Source organism: Oncorhynchus kisutch, linkage group LG18, assembly GCF_002021735.2.
Source record: "Oncorhynchus kisutch isolate 150728-3 linkage group LG18, Okis_V2, whole genome shotgun sequence".
NCBI classification, from domain to species: domain Eukaryota; kingdom Metazoa; phylum Chordata; class Actinopteri; order Salmoniformes; family Salmonidae; genus Oncorhynchus; species Oncorhynchus kisutch.
The window spans coordinates 70,761,165-70,775,990 of NC_034191.2; the positions used below are offsets into that span (position 1 = coordinate 70,761,165).

At 45.5% G+C, this 14,826-nt stretch overlaps 1 protein-coding gene across 3 annotated transcripts in view; it reads left to right on the top strand.

Annotated features, from left to right (window-relative positions):
* LOC109909836 (ras-responsive element-binding protein 1-like) overlaps nucleotides 1-14,826 on the top strand; it is a 69,596-nt gene that overhangs the window by 24,119 nt on the left and 30,651 nt on the right. The window contains exon 2 of one of the 3 annotated variants that reach the window (XM_031796701.1): nucleotides 5,965-6,069. The exons of the other annotated variants lie outside the window; for them this stretch is intronic. The gene's annotated coding sequence lies outside the window, so the exon portion shown is untranslated. The remainder of the gene's footprint in view (nucleotides 1-5,964; nucleotides 6,070-14,826) is intronic. 3 annotated transcript variants of the gene reach the window in all.

The following is a 14,826-nucleotide window of genomic DNA, read 5'->3' on the forward strand; positions in this document are numbered from 1 at the left end:
TGGGGCTGAACGCAGAGCTGTCGTCAATGAACAGCATTCTCACGTAGTTGTTCCTTTTGTTCAAGTGGATATGTTGTGGTGGTATGCGAATTGGAGTGGGTTCGGGGTGTCTGGGATGATGGTGTTGATGTGAGCCATGACCAGTATTTCATGGCTACAGATGTGAGTGCCCAGGGGGTGATAGTCATTTAGACAAGTTACTTTGGCGTTCTTGGGCACAGAGTAGGTGTTACAGACTGGGTCAGGGAGAGGTTAAAAATATCAGTGAAGAAACTTGGAGGCTGGTCAGCACATATCTGGTCCTGAGACCTTGTGAATGTTAACCTGTTTAAAGGTCTTACATCGGCTATGGAGAGCATGATCACACAGTCATCCAGAACAGCTGGTGCTCTCATGTATGATTCACCAAATGGTGCAAATGCTCAGAGAAAGGGTGCAAATGCTCAGAGAAATGGTGCAAATGCTCAGAGAAATGGTGCAAATGCTCAGATAAATGGTGTAAATGCTCAGAGAAATGGTGTAAATGCTCAGAGAAATGGTGTAAATGCTCAGAGAAATAGTGTAAATGCTCAGAGAAATGGTGTAAATGCTCAGAGAAATGGTATAAATGCTCATAATAGTGCCGTCCTCTTTTGCTTAGCTTACAAAAAACCCTGTTTACGTTAATTGGTGGTAAACTCTCATATTTTTTGATACCCAAAGCCTTGGATATGCTGTATAATGTAATATACTGTATTTTCCCATAATTGTATCAACCATACTATCGACCAGGGGTTGGAACTAAAATAATTTGCCAGTAGCAGGCAAGCTAGTTGTTTACATGCGTGATAGACAGACAAGTGTGGCCTGTGGTGCAAGATGCACTTTCTTTTTTTTGCAGGTAGAGAATGGTGGAAGCTGCTGAGGGGAGAATGGTTCATAATAATGGCCAGAATAATGCAAATGGAATGGCATCAAACACCTGGAAACCATGTATTTGATGTATTTGATACCATTCCACTGACTCCGCTCCAGTCATTACCACGAGCCCGTTGTCCCCAATTAAGGTGGCACCAACCTCCTGTGGTGGGGAGAGAGTGGGTTGAGGAGGCTTGAAGGAGGCTTGAAGTGCCAGGGATCTTGTTATGATATGCATTATCTGAATTGGGTCCACAAAGTTATACCTAGGAGGAGGAACTTTGAATGTTATTTGAGCTAGCTAGCTAACAAGCTTGTGTGTGCCCTGAGCGGCAACATAATTAAAACATGTCTTATCTTTTTGTAGTTAATAAATCCAATGTGAAACATGATAATTAGGCCTATAGGTCCCTTAACTAGCATTGAAAAAGTTAATCCATTCTTCTCTAGCTAATAAACAATCTCTCTCCTTCTGAATCAAGCTTGTAATGTCAGCCTATGCCGCCTATGCATCAGATGGGCAGAGTCAGGTAGCTTAAACACCCACAAGCAAAGATTTTCAGCTTGTAGGAAGACACTGGAATACATTTCTGAGTGACACAGTGAGGGCATTGCGTATGCATTTTGTTGTGGGACTAGAAAAAAATGCATGAAATGTAAAAGAACATAAAAAACCAGTTCCCATGGTTTTAAAATAACTGTTCTGTTCTGGAACAGTATAGATCGCTTTCGTTCCAGGTTCTGTTTCTGTTCCCTGAAACGGTTCCAACCCCTCCTATCAACCATACTATACTATACATAATTTTAACATTCCAATAGTTTCTAAATTAATATTATATCTGGGAAGTTATTTTAAAAAGCTTACTAAGCTGCTTTTTGGCTACAGTACAAACAATCTGGGCTGGAGTCAGAATGGTGGCAATAGGCTAGATCTTCTAATGAACTGTTATCCTCTCATAATGCGCTTCAGGTTTAAACGTGAGACTTTAGCTAGTCATCTTGAGAGACTCTTTTAACCTCACACCAACCACAATCTCTCTACCCACCACTTCTCACTGGTTTCACAACTCTCTATTCAGGATTCACATGGATCAGTCTTCTCACAGTTCATGAGACTTTGTTTGAAAAGTTGTATCTCTGTGCGTTCTCAACTCTGAGGAGAAAAGGGGAACCTGAAAGCACAGAGGTCAACTTGTTGTTTCTCATTGATGTAGTATAAAAGGAAGTTTAAGAAGCTCAGCTGCCACTAAATGCTTATCTGATGGAGTATGACAGATACACAAACACACACACACACACATACAAGGAACTCAGAGCACATTAAGAATTACCATACCACATGTGCTGGTTGGTCAGATGACTTATATTTTGCATTGCTGTCATTGTTGCTCTGAACGAAAATGTATTCAAATGAAGATGCTGTTGTTCTATGTTGAAACCAGTGGAATAAAAAACACCATAAAAACATTCCCTACTCAATTCCTCATGTTGTCGATCAAAACACAAGGTAGATATACATTGCCAAGTCACAAATAAGCAACTTAATTATAATAATACTAATTATGTCAAAGTTTCTTTAGAAAAAATAAAAAAAATAAAAAAAATTCATTACAATTGTCTTTCTCATTGGACAAGGCCATCTCCCTGAAGAAGTCACCATGCTGTAGTTGGGTGCAACATTAGTCTCCATAAGGATGCTAAGACCAGAGAGAGGCGTGGCTTATCCTAAGGCATCTACCCTCCCCCATCTTGTTATCCTGTAGCATGGGTTAGACTAGACTGGAGAGCCAATGAGCAGATAGCTTCTCCGCTCTGGCGGCAGCAGAGAGCTTGTGGAAACAGACACGGGGCTCTCTTCCTCTCTAAACCATAATGGAGGAAACTGGCTCGTCTAGTTTGTCCAGATTCTCCCTCCCCGCCTCCACCTTTAATGGGGCGTGCGCTGCAAAACCATTCGTCTTTTTCACCTCCCTTTTTCTCGCTCATTCTCTCACTTCATCTTTCTCTGCCTCCTTCCTTTTTGCATCAGTCTGTTCCCCCACACCCTCTTGCTCTCTCTCTCTCTCTCTCTCTCTGCCTCTCTCTCTCTCTGCCTCTCTCTCTCTCTGCCTCTCTCTCTGCCCCTCTCTCTGCCCCTCTCTCTCTCTCTCTCTCTCTCTCTCTCTGCCTCTCTCTCTCTCTGCCTCTCTCTCTGCCTCTCTCTCTCTCTCTCTCTCTCTGCCTCTGCCTCTCTCTCTCTCTCTCTGCCTCTCTCTCTCTGCCCCTCTCTCTCTCTGCCTCTCTCTCTCTGCCCCTCTCTCTCTCTCATCTTTCCCAGTTGTAATTGATATAGTGGGGATGCTGTCGTGTAGAGCAGGCAGAAAGTGATAACTCTCTGTGCCAACTGCTCTGGTCTCAAACCTCCAGGCTTTAGCACTTGTCTGTGCCTGTCAAACAGCACAGCAGCATTCTTACACAGTACACACCGTAGTCACTGGCTCTAGCTCTACTCCACATCCTCATCCTGTAAAGTTTATATTGTCTTCACAAGACTGTTCTCTAAATTCTCTAGGTTTGACAAGAATTGCCTATCTTACATAAAATAAAGCTATTTTAGGCTACTTACTAGCAGACGCTCTAGATGGCCTTAGGTTCCTCCATGTAGCTAGTCATCTCTGGGGTCCTCTGTAGTGATCTGTAGCTAGTCATCTCTGGGGTCCTCTGTAGTGATCTGTAGCTAGTCATCTCTGGGGTCCTCTGTAGTGATCTGTAGCTAGTCATCTCTGGGGTCCTCTGTAGTGATCTGTAGCTAGTCATCTCTGGGGTCCTCTGTAGTGATCTGTAGCTAGTCATCTCTGGGGTCCTCTAGTGATCTGTAGCTAGTCATCTCTGGGGTCCTCTGTAGTGATCTGTAGCTAGTCATCTCTGGGGTCCTCTAGTGATCTGTAGCTAGTCATCTCTGGGCTCTTCTGTAGTGATCTGTAGCTAGTCATCTCTGGGGTCCTATGTAGTTATCTGTAGCTAGTCATCTCTGGGGTCCTCTGTAATGATCTGTAGCTAGACATCTCTGGGGTCCTCTGTAGTGATCTGTAGCTAGTCATCTCTGGGGTCCTCTGTAGTGATCTGTAGCTAGTCATCTCTGGGGTCCTCTGTAATGATCTGTAGCTAGTCATCTCTGGGGTCCTCTGTAGCTCAGTTGGTAGAGTGTGGTGCTTCCAACACCAGGATAGTGTGTTCGATTCCTGGCACCACACGCGCATAAAAATGTACGCACGCATGGCTGTAAGTTGCTTTTGGATAAAACGTCTGTTAAATGACTTATGTTATTGGATTATCGTCTGTAGCGATAACTTTGTCAGCACAATATAGCATGTTATATACCAAGCTTCTGTGATGGGTTTCATTTGTAGGTTAAGTTATTATGTGAATCCCCTCTTCAACTCTTTGCCCCACAGTAGCAGTGCCCTTCACCAAGGAGGTGTGAGTGTGAGATTCAGATACAGGAAATGGCCCCTTGTCACTTTGTCTGACAGCTGCATCACGTACGCAGCACGCACAGTGATCCTACTGGACTGCACTCTGACACTGTCCTACTGGACTGCACTCTGACACCATTCTGCTGAACTGCAGTCTGACACCGTCCTGCTGAACTGCAGTCTGACACCGTCCTGCTGAACTGCAGTCTGACACCGTCCTGCTGAACTGCACTCTGACACCGTTCTACTGGACTGCACTCTGACACCGTCCTGCTGAACTGCCTTCTGACACCGTTCTACTGGACTGCACTCTGACACCGTCCTGCTGAACTGCACTCTGACACCGTTCTACTGGACTGCACTCTGACACCAGGCCACAGTTGGTCCCCTCGGAAGAGAGCATGTATGCAGGCCAGGGCGCACCTGCAGCATTTGATGTGAACAGAGTTTAAGATGCTTGTGCACACAGTGCAGTGGCTAAAAAGGAATTTGAACCTAAAATGTCTCCTCTCGGCCCCATGATAACTGCCTCTCTTTCTGCCTCTTAATTAGGAGCTCTTATCAGCCACTAATCTGATAATCTCTGTCCTGTCTCTCTCTCTCCCTCTCTCCCTCTCTCTCCCTCTCTCTCTCTCTCTCTCTCTCTCTCTACCCACTGTTCCCTCCCCCCCTCCCTCTAGCTCTTTCCTCTCTCCCTCTCTCATCCCCGTCTCTCATCCATACTTACTTGTCTTATCTGTCCTGTTTTAGCTAGCCATCTTCTCCTTCCTCCCTCCAGCTTTTCCTCTTCTTATCCATCCTTTGTTCTCTCTCTCTCTCTCTCTCTCTCTCTCTCTCTCTCTCTCTCTCTCTCTCTCCCTGTCTCTGTCTCTGTCTCTCTCTCCCTCTGTCTCCCTCTCTCTGTCTCTACTTTACCCTGCTCCCTCATCTTAGCACCCCCCCCCAAACCTCTTTTACAAAGTAGATAATCTGTCGGTGGCTCTGCACTGTAATGTCCTCTCCTTGTGTCCACCCATCCTTGTGTTTACCTCACCTATTACCAGAATAATCATCTGTCAGCAGGCTTCAGTGCTAGTCTGCCATGTTGGAAATAATAAATGCCTTAATGAGAATGAGTGTCTTGGCTGGGCCTCTGCTTTTCCTCGCCATCCCGCAGTAGGCCTATTTTTGAATGACTTGACTGAATCCCATCAGGTCAAGGGGCCATGGTTTCCGGGTTTAGCTGTGGGGCAGGATGTGTGTGTTGGTGCTCAGTGACATCGTGTGATAGCAGCACACGGGACGTTGTTTGATTTACTTACAGCTTAACAAGACCAGAAACCAAAGTCTACCTGCTCTGAGTCTACACACACACACACACACACACACACACACACACACACACACACACACACACACACACACACACACACACACACACACACACACACACACACACACACACACACACACACACACACACACACACACACACACACACACACAATGAATTGTAGCCTGCAATCCATCAGTGCATGCTTAGAAGGCTGTTGTTGTTTTTGTTGTTGTGTGTGTTTGTACATGCAGACGACATGACTGTGTATTGACGGCGGTCTCTGTGCTCTCCCTGCAGTGTGATCAGTGGGTGCTGACACTCGAGGTGGGCAGGCAGGCCGTCGTCTCCCCCCCCAGCCCTGAGCTCCGAGCCCAGACACCCTTTTGCCCTGGTCTCTCAAGGGTAAATATAAGGCTGTTTCTTCCCTCCCCCTCTTGACCTCCTCCTCTTTTACCTGCCTCCATCCCACCTCTTAACTCTTAAGTCCCCATACACTGAGGGCTGTCCTTGCACATTTTCAACCCACCAATGTTAAGCTTCATTCTTCATTCAGCATGTCTACTTTTCTTCTTCTTTGATGCATCATCATCATCATCATCATCATCCTTTTTGACATTTGCATTTTTTCATTGCATATTTTCTTCCATTCTTTTTATATATTTTTTTTAATAGCAATTGATATAAAGCAACTGCTTTCTGTAGATGTAGATGGAGAACAGTAAACGTTTAAGGCATTCTAAAGACTCATTTTGCCCCCAATGCCGATTGGCATTGTTTTTAGTCCATTGTTTTCCTTAGTTTCCTTACGTTTTTCAGGTATGAGCTATGTGCATGGCATGCTATCATACCATATCAACCCTCACTTTATCTATCTGTGCCTTTGTTGAGAAGAGGAGTCCTTTTTTCTCAATTCTTGGTCTCAAACACCCCACCTCCACACCTGTGTAGGTAAGTCCCACAGATTTCACACACACAAACTTACTTTCAGTCACCGCTCTTTGCCTTATCGGCAGTATGTTATTCGCACCTCCCCCAGTGTCGGTGGGAGTCAAGACTGAACCATTTGATCAGTCGATGGGAGTCAAGGCTGAACCATTTGATCAGTCGATGGGAGTCAAGACTGAACCATTTGATCAGTCGATGGGAGTCAAGACTGAATCATTTGATCAGTCGATGGGAGTCAAGACTGAACCATTTGATCAGTCGATGGGAGTCAAGACTGAACCATTTGATCAGTCGATGGGAGTCAAGACTGAACCATTTGATCAGTCGATGGGAGTCAAGACTGAACCATTTGATCAGTCGATGGGAGTCAAGACTGAACCATTTGATCAGTCGATGGGAGTCAAGACTGAACCATTTGATCAGTGGTGAGGGTGTTTTTTTCTTCTGCCTGCATGTTTTACTAATCTGTCAGTTCTGTTAGGTGTCATATTTAGACTTAGGTATAGGCTACTGACGTTATTTTATTTACACATTTTATGCAGCTGCAACATTACTTAAGGGTAAGTCATTTAATTGTAAAGGGGTCTATAAATTAATTATTAATGTTGTCAACATCCTGGCTTTGGACTGGCGCATTTTGAAATCACTTGATGTGTGTGAAGAGACAGAGTAATTTTGCATCAGAGAGAGAGAGATAATTGGCTGGTCCTGACTAGCCAAAGAGGAGTTACCAACAACCGGATGTTCCGGTTTTCAGGGATACAGCTATTTTCAACCTAGCTTCCTTTTCCATTGAAAACCAGATGTGGAAACTCAGCTCAGGCGTTTTTCTTATGCCTGTTACGTCAGATATTTTTCGTGGTTGGTTGACCCCCCCCCTCCCATCTTGTTCACACCAGAATCCAGATCTTTGAGAGAAATGCCGTTGAGTTACTTTATTTCTTTATGGGGGTGGATCAGCTTTAATATTGCAAATAGATTGGCTTCTATCAATGTAATTGTATCATTTCCAATCCCACATATATTTCAGAAATATATAAACTCAGCAAAAAAAGAAACGTCTTTTCAGGACCCTGTCTTTCAAAGATAATTCATGAAAACCCTATTAACTTCACAGATCTTCATTGTAAAGGGTTTAAACACTGTTTCCCATGCTTGTTCAATGAACCATAAACAATTAATGAACATGTACCTGTGGAACGGTTGTTAAGACACTAACAGCTTACAGACGGTAGGCAATTAAGGTCACAGTTATGAAAACGTAGGACACTAAAGAGGCCTTTCTACTGACTCTGAAAAACACCAAAAGAAAGATGCCCAGGGTCCCTGGGGTCCCGTCTCTTTTTATGCTGAGTTTATATACAGTGCATTTGGAAAGTATTCATACCCCTTGACTTTTCCCACATTTTGTTAATAAAATGGATAAAAAAAAAATGTAATCCCTCAATCTAAACACAACATCCCAAAATGACAAAGCAAAAACTGTTTTTTATACATTTTTGCAAATGTATTACAAATAAACACTGAAATTTCAAATTTACATATGAATTCAGACCCATTACTAAGTACTTTGTTGAAGTACCTTTGGCAGCGATTACAGCCTCGAGTCTTTGGTGTGACGCTACAAACTTGGCACACCTGTGTCTAGGGAGTTTCTCCCATTCTTCTCTGCAGATTCTTTCAAGCTATGTCAGGTTGAATGGAGAGCGTCGCTGCACAGCTATTTTCAGGTCTCTCTAGAGATGTTCGATCGGGTTCTAGTCCAGGCTCTGGCTGGACATTCAGAGACTTGTCCTGAAGCCTCTCCTGCATTGTCTTGGCTGGGTGCTGAGGATCGTTGGCCTGTTGGAAGGTGAACCTTCTCTCCAGTCTGAGGTTCTGAGCACTCTGTAGCAGATTTTCATCAAGGATCTCTCTGTACTTTGCTCTGTTCGTCTTTCCCTTGATCCTGACTAGTCTCCAAATCCCTACCGCTGAAAAACATCCCCACAGCATGATGCTGTCGCCACCATGCTTCACCATAGGGATGGTGCCAGGTTTCCTCCAGACGTGGCGCTTGGTAATCAGGCCAAAGAGTTCAATCTTGGTTTCATCAGACCAGAGAATCTTGTTTCGCATGGTCTGAGAGCCCTTTAGGTGCTTTTTGGCAAACTCCAAGCGGGCTGTCATGTGCCTTTAACTGAGGAGTGGCTTCCGTCTGGCCACTCTACCACAAAGGCCTGATTGGTGGAGTTCTGCAGAGATGGTTGTCCTTCTGTAAGGTTCTCTACAGAGGAACTCTGGAGCACTGTCAGAGTGACCATCGGGTCACCTCCCTGACCAAGGCCCCTTTCCCCCGATTGCTCAGTTTGGCCGGTTGACCAGCTCTAGGAAGGGTCTTGGTGGTTCTAAACTCCTTCCATTTAAAAATGAAGGAGGCCACTGTGTTCTTAGGGACATTCAATGCTGCAGACATTTTTTGGTACCCTTCCCCAAATCTGTGCCGTAACACAATCCTGTCTTGGGGCACTACGGACAATTCATTCAACCTCCATGGCTTGGTTTACTGTCAACTGTGGGACCTTATATAGATAGGTGGGTGCCTTTCCAAATTACGTCCAATCAATTGAATTTACCACAGGTGCCTTCCAATCAAGTTGTAGAAACATCTCAAGGATGATCAATAAAAACAGGATGCACCTGAGCTCAATTTTGAGTCTAATAGCAAAGGGTCTGAATACTTAAGTAAATAAAGTATTTTTTTCAAATATTTTTTTAATATACATTTGCAAAAATGTATAGAAACCTGTTTTTGCTTTGTCATTATGGGGTATTGTGTGTAGATTGATGAGGAACATTTATTTATTTTTTTATTTTAGAATAAGGCTGTAACGTAAGAAAATGTGGAAAAAGTAAATTGCTCTGAATACTTCCCAAATGCACTGTATATATTATTTTAAATAGTAAAATGTATATTTTCCTTACATTTCTTCCCCTAACCCTAACATTCCATCCCTAATTGGACAAAACTAATAGACAACAACACTTAGGCTTCTACTTCCAGCTTACACATACTATATGCTATATACATTTTACGAACACAGAATACTTTACAATAGTTGTCTTTTGTTTGTTTTTAGTCCCGTCGTTCAGCTACCCTCATCCCCTCCCATCTATCTTTTTGATTTCTATTTGCCATATAATGTTCAACTGTGCTGTGATTCCCAACCGTTCTGAACCTTTCTATTTTCATCGTTTCTACAGATTGTAAATGAAGATAAACACTGAGCTAGCTGTGTGAGCTAGCTGTGTGTGTGTGTGTGTAATAGTCCCTGAGGGGACAGCTTCCTTTCTACAGAGGCTGATGCCCCTCCCTCCCTCCCTCCCTCCCTCCCTCCCTCCCTCCCTCCCTCCCTCCCTCCCTCCCTCCCTCCCTCCCTCCCTCCCTCCCTCCCTCCCTCCCTCCCTCCCTCCCTCCCTCAACACCACTCTGGTAGCTGATCTCTACTCTGAGTAGTTAACTGATGTTTTTAGCTCGCTCACATTGCTTCTTTGGAGTCCAAGACACAGGTAATATATTGACCTGAGCACAGCACATGGGAAAATAGATACTGTCAAAGTTTGGACACATAATTTTTTACCTAAACACAGCCATATAGCCTAACCTTGCGCTCGTTTAGCATTTCAACCCTGGGTGTAGGCTAACCTTACCCTATTATAGTAACCCAATAGAAAAAGAGGAGGAAGCAACTGAAAGAGAGATGCAGAGAGGTAGACAGGAGACGATGGAGGGGAACAGCCACAGGAGGATTGGCCATGGATTGAGAGGAAGAGGAAGCAGATGAAGAAAAGAGTCTCTGTCCGTCCCTAAATGCCTTCACCCCTTTCCTTACCTCTGTAATGTAAACAGTACTGTACCTACACGCTGACCTTTGCACTGTGAGAGGGAGCTCGAGGCAAGTTGATGTGCTGTGGGTGATTGAAAGTGCGTGTGAATTATCTTTACTTGTTGCATCTATGTTTGGGTGTGTAAGAGCAACAAGTCAGGGTAGGGTAGCCAGAGAGATGGGGAGGGAGCGAGGGAGGGAAGGGACGGAGGAAGGGAAGCAGGGAAGATGGATAATGGCAGCTGAGTGTGAGCTGAAGGAGGGAGAGAGCGAGGGAAGGAGGGGGAACCGGAGGAGGAGAGAAAAGCAGATGACGGGGGGAAGGGTGGTCCTCTAAAAACTCACTCACAAGAAGCGGGCCAGTAGGGCGGGAGGGAGAACACTCTTCATCAATCAGACACACAAACACGGGCCAGTAGGGCGGGAGGGAGAACACTCTTCATCAATCAGACACACAAACACGGGCCAGTAGGGCGGGAGGGAGAACACTCTTCATCAATCAGACACACAAACACGGGCCAGTAGGGCGTGAGGGAGAACACTCTTCATCAATCAGACACAAACACGGGCAGAGAGCGGGAAGTGGAGAGCTGTCTCTCGTGTAGCTGGGGAGTCTGTGCTTCCTGTTCTGATTGAGGCGAGCGTCATGCTCCACCACTTTGTCTAAACGCCAACCAGTTAGTTCACATCCACACAGGCAGGCCCACTGTACTATACTGTACTTTACTGTTCTATCACATCGCTCACACACACACACACACAGTCTTGTATAACTAACCTTGTGCGGACACACAATTCAGTTCCATTCAAAATCCTATTTTCCCTAACCTCCAACCCTTACCCTAATCTTAACCCGAAAACCGAACCTTAACCCTAACCCTAGCTCCTAACCCTAACACTAATTCTAACCTTAACCCTAAACCGCCTAGAAATAGGGAATGATGACTTCTCATGATGTTAGGAGGAGAGAGACCGTTAGAGACCTTTAAGAGGGAACTTTGACTTCTCATGGTGTCAGGAGGAGAGAGACCGTTAGGAGGGGAGGTAATAAATAGCCAACATATGGCCACGGATCCCTCCACCTCTCCCTCCCTCCCTCACTCCCTCCCTTCTCCCTCTCCAGCCTTGATATAGAATTCCCCTCTCTCTCATACACACACACACACACACACACAGACACACACACATCCTCTCGCGAGATAACTCTTCACTACACCCTGTTGGAATGCTTTGAAAATGCGTTGTTGCTTCCTTCCTCTTATCTCCCTCCAATCCTTGATTTGATCACTGATCTGACAATGACTGGACTGGGTTACTGCGCCTGGTTCTCTCTCTCTCTCTCTCTCTCTCTCTCTCTCTACTCTCGTTTATCTAGCTAGCTAGTCTGGAAGGACCAAAAGGGCCAAAAGGTGAATGGATTATTAACAATACAGCTTTGTTAGTGCAGGGATGAAGCAAATCTCCCCACTGTTTGCTTTGAAGAGCATGTGTCAGTTTTGGTAGTTTGGCTCGCGGCCCATTGTCTATCAATCTATATAACGTATTAGTCACTGAACTGTAGCCTGAGCGGGTGGCTCAGTTGATAAATGTGAGGCAGAGTTATCCCTGGTTTTAACACCTTTTAATACTTGAATAATGTCATGGAGAATGAAGGGTGGCTTTAAGGCAGTGGACACGTGTCACCCACCCACTCTAGAACAAGTGATTTGTCACCAGCGTTATGTCCACACACAGGTGTCCCCTCTAGCCCACCACCCCTCTGACCTTGTCATGTAACTGATGCTGTTGCCAGATTGGTGGCTGACTGACTGTGTGTGGAAGGTGGTGGCGGTGTCATATTTAGGTCAACGTCTTTGGTTGCTGCAAGTTGATTGATTGAGAGTACTTTCACATAGGGCTTGAAACCTAAAACAAATTGCTACAGTTTCCAATAATCCATGGGAAGAATTGATTGCATAACCTAATACTTCTATGAATCAATCCAACTTCATGAACTGAGCTTTTTACATGAGTAAGATAAAATATAAATATATAAATAACAATAAAGTGTTGCAAACAAAATGCATCAACCGATACAGATGTTTACAGATTCAGGTTAAACCGAGTGACAGAAGGTGACAGAAGGTGACAGAAAAGAGAAAAGAGGAAAAGGAGAGGGAGTGTGAGAGATGATGGAGGGAAGAGGGAGGGGCCCGGCCAGGCAGGCAGACAAAACAAGATGGAGAGAGACGGAAGGAGAGGGGGAGAGCAAATGGAGGTGGGAGGAGTCTGCGAGAGGGAGGGAGTACGAGGGGGCCCAAGGTTCGACAAGAGGAGAGGAGAGAAGAGGAGAGGCATTCTTGTTTGCCGCTCTTTGGCACAGTGTGGCAACTTTTCCATCTCTGTGTGTAACTTCCACACTCTCTATCACACACGCACATGCACGCACATGCACGCACATGCACGCACACACAAATGCACGAACACGCATACACACACACAAAGTTGTTTCTCTCTTGACTCCCACATTGTGACCTCCCCTGCTATTTTTTTACAAGGATGTGCAAGAATGTCAGGATGTCAGGGTCGGGCAGCGCGGTGTGTGTGTTTGTGTGTGTAGGATAGGGGGATATGGAGGGTGGGGGGGGGTGTCAAAGCCGGAGTGAGAGTGATGCCTGGGAACAGATGTAGTAACAGCAGCCACTGCTGCCCCCCTTCAACCGTCCTCTCCACACACACACACACACACACACACAAACATGCACGCGCACCTCTCCTGTAACATGCGCTACTCTCTCTGTGAGCGTGTGTTGGAATCTCCAAACAAGTGCAACAGTCTGCCCCAATCGCCTGCTCTGAAAACATCACAACAGAAATCTGGAAACCTAGCCCAACCGTTGTGCAATCTCTCTTTCTCTCGCTTTACTCTCTCCCTCAGCCTTTTTTCATTTCTTCAACTACCCCTTCTATGTCTTGGTATCTCTTCCGTTCTCTCCTTATCCTCCCTCTATCTTCTCCACCTCTTTCCTTCCTCCATCTATCCCTCTCTTTCAAGCCTCTCCTTCTTCCCTGTTCCCACCATCTGTTGCAGTTCATTTTAGCAGGCCATAAAAAGTGCTGCCCAAGTGTTTGATCCACCAATCAGAGTGCAGGATGGAGGGGGGGGGGGGTGATGCTCGGGCTAATGAAATAAAACAAATCCACGGCTAAGCTTGAGATCTGCGTTTAGCGGTTAGCCCCCCCAGGGCCAACCAACCCCCCACTATTTGATATGACCACTTGTATTACTAGTTAGTGCTGCTACTCCGTTGGCTACTGAAGGCTACTTACTCCACAATACTGGTTTTAGTCCAGTAGCTTTCATTCATTTATGCATGATGCAATACTGTAGTGAGAAAAGACTCAGTAAGTCTGTGCATGGTGTTACTTGCAACACCAGGGAGGGTTGTGTTTGTTATATCCTGCATGACTCATTTTTGTCAATGAAAAAGACAAATATGTTATACATAGGATGCAGTACCAGCAAGACATGTAGTGAGAGGCACGCACACACCCCTCTCACCCTATCAGAGGGGACCGTCACACTGCACCTCTGCTTAGGCCATGTTACCGTCTGTGATGTCACGTCACTGCTCGCTCCCGTGGGTCACTAAAAAACATAACCAGCCTTTACCAGTCTGTTTAAGCTCACCTCTCTCTCACCCACTCGTTCCCCCTCTCCTCCTTTTGCCCCCCTTCCTCTCCTCCATCTCATCTTGTATTTGTCTATCTCTCTGCTACTCCAGTGTCTGTTTCCCAGACCCTTGTTCCCTTTCCTTCCCTCTCTGTTCTCTCATCTATTTTTCTCTTCATCATCCCAACTCCTGTCCTCCATCCATTTCTTTCCCACTCCCTTTTTCATCCACTTTGGTTTTCTGAGTGACTCACACTAAACCCATGTAGAGGAACGAGACATGTAGAGACTAGAACACGTACTCCACCCCTCCATGAGGAGGAGGAAGTGGCCTGGACCGTAGAGGAGCTTCCTGTGGGGCTGTGAACGGAAAGCCGCAATTAACAGGAGGGGGGACTTCTGACTACCTCTCTCTTTCTCTCCTCCCTCTTCTCTTTTTTGCTTATTCTGCAGTTGTATCTCTCCTTATCTCTTCCCCCTCGCTCTACCCCCTTTTTCTTTCTTTCCTTCCCCTCTTTTGCATCCTCCCCCCCCCCCCCCCCCCCCCTTCCTCCCTCCTCCCCTCCCTGTCCTTTAACTGTATCTCAGTCACTGTCTGTATTAGTTGGGGCTCCATAGCCAACTAACTACCTTAGTCATAGTTAGGGATGTGTGCAGGATACAGGATGGGCCTGGGGGTAGTACAGAAAGCACCAG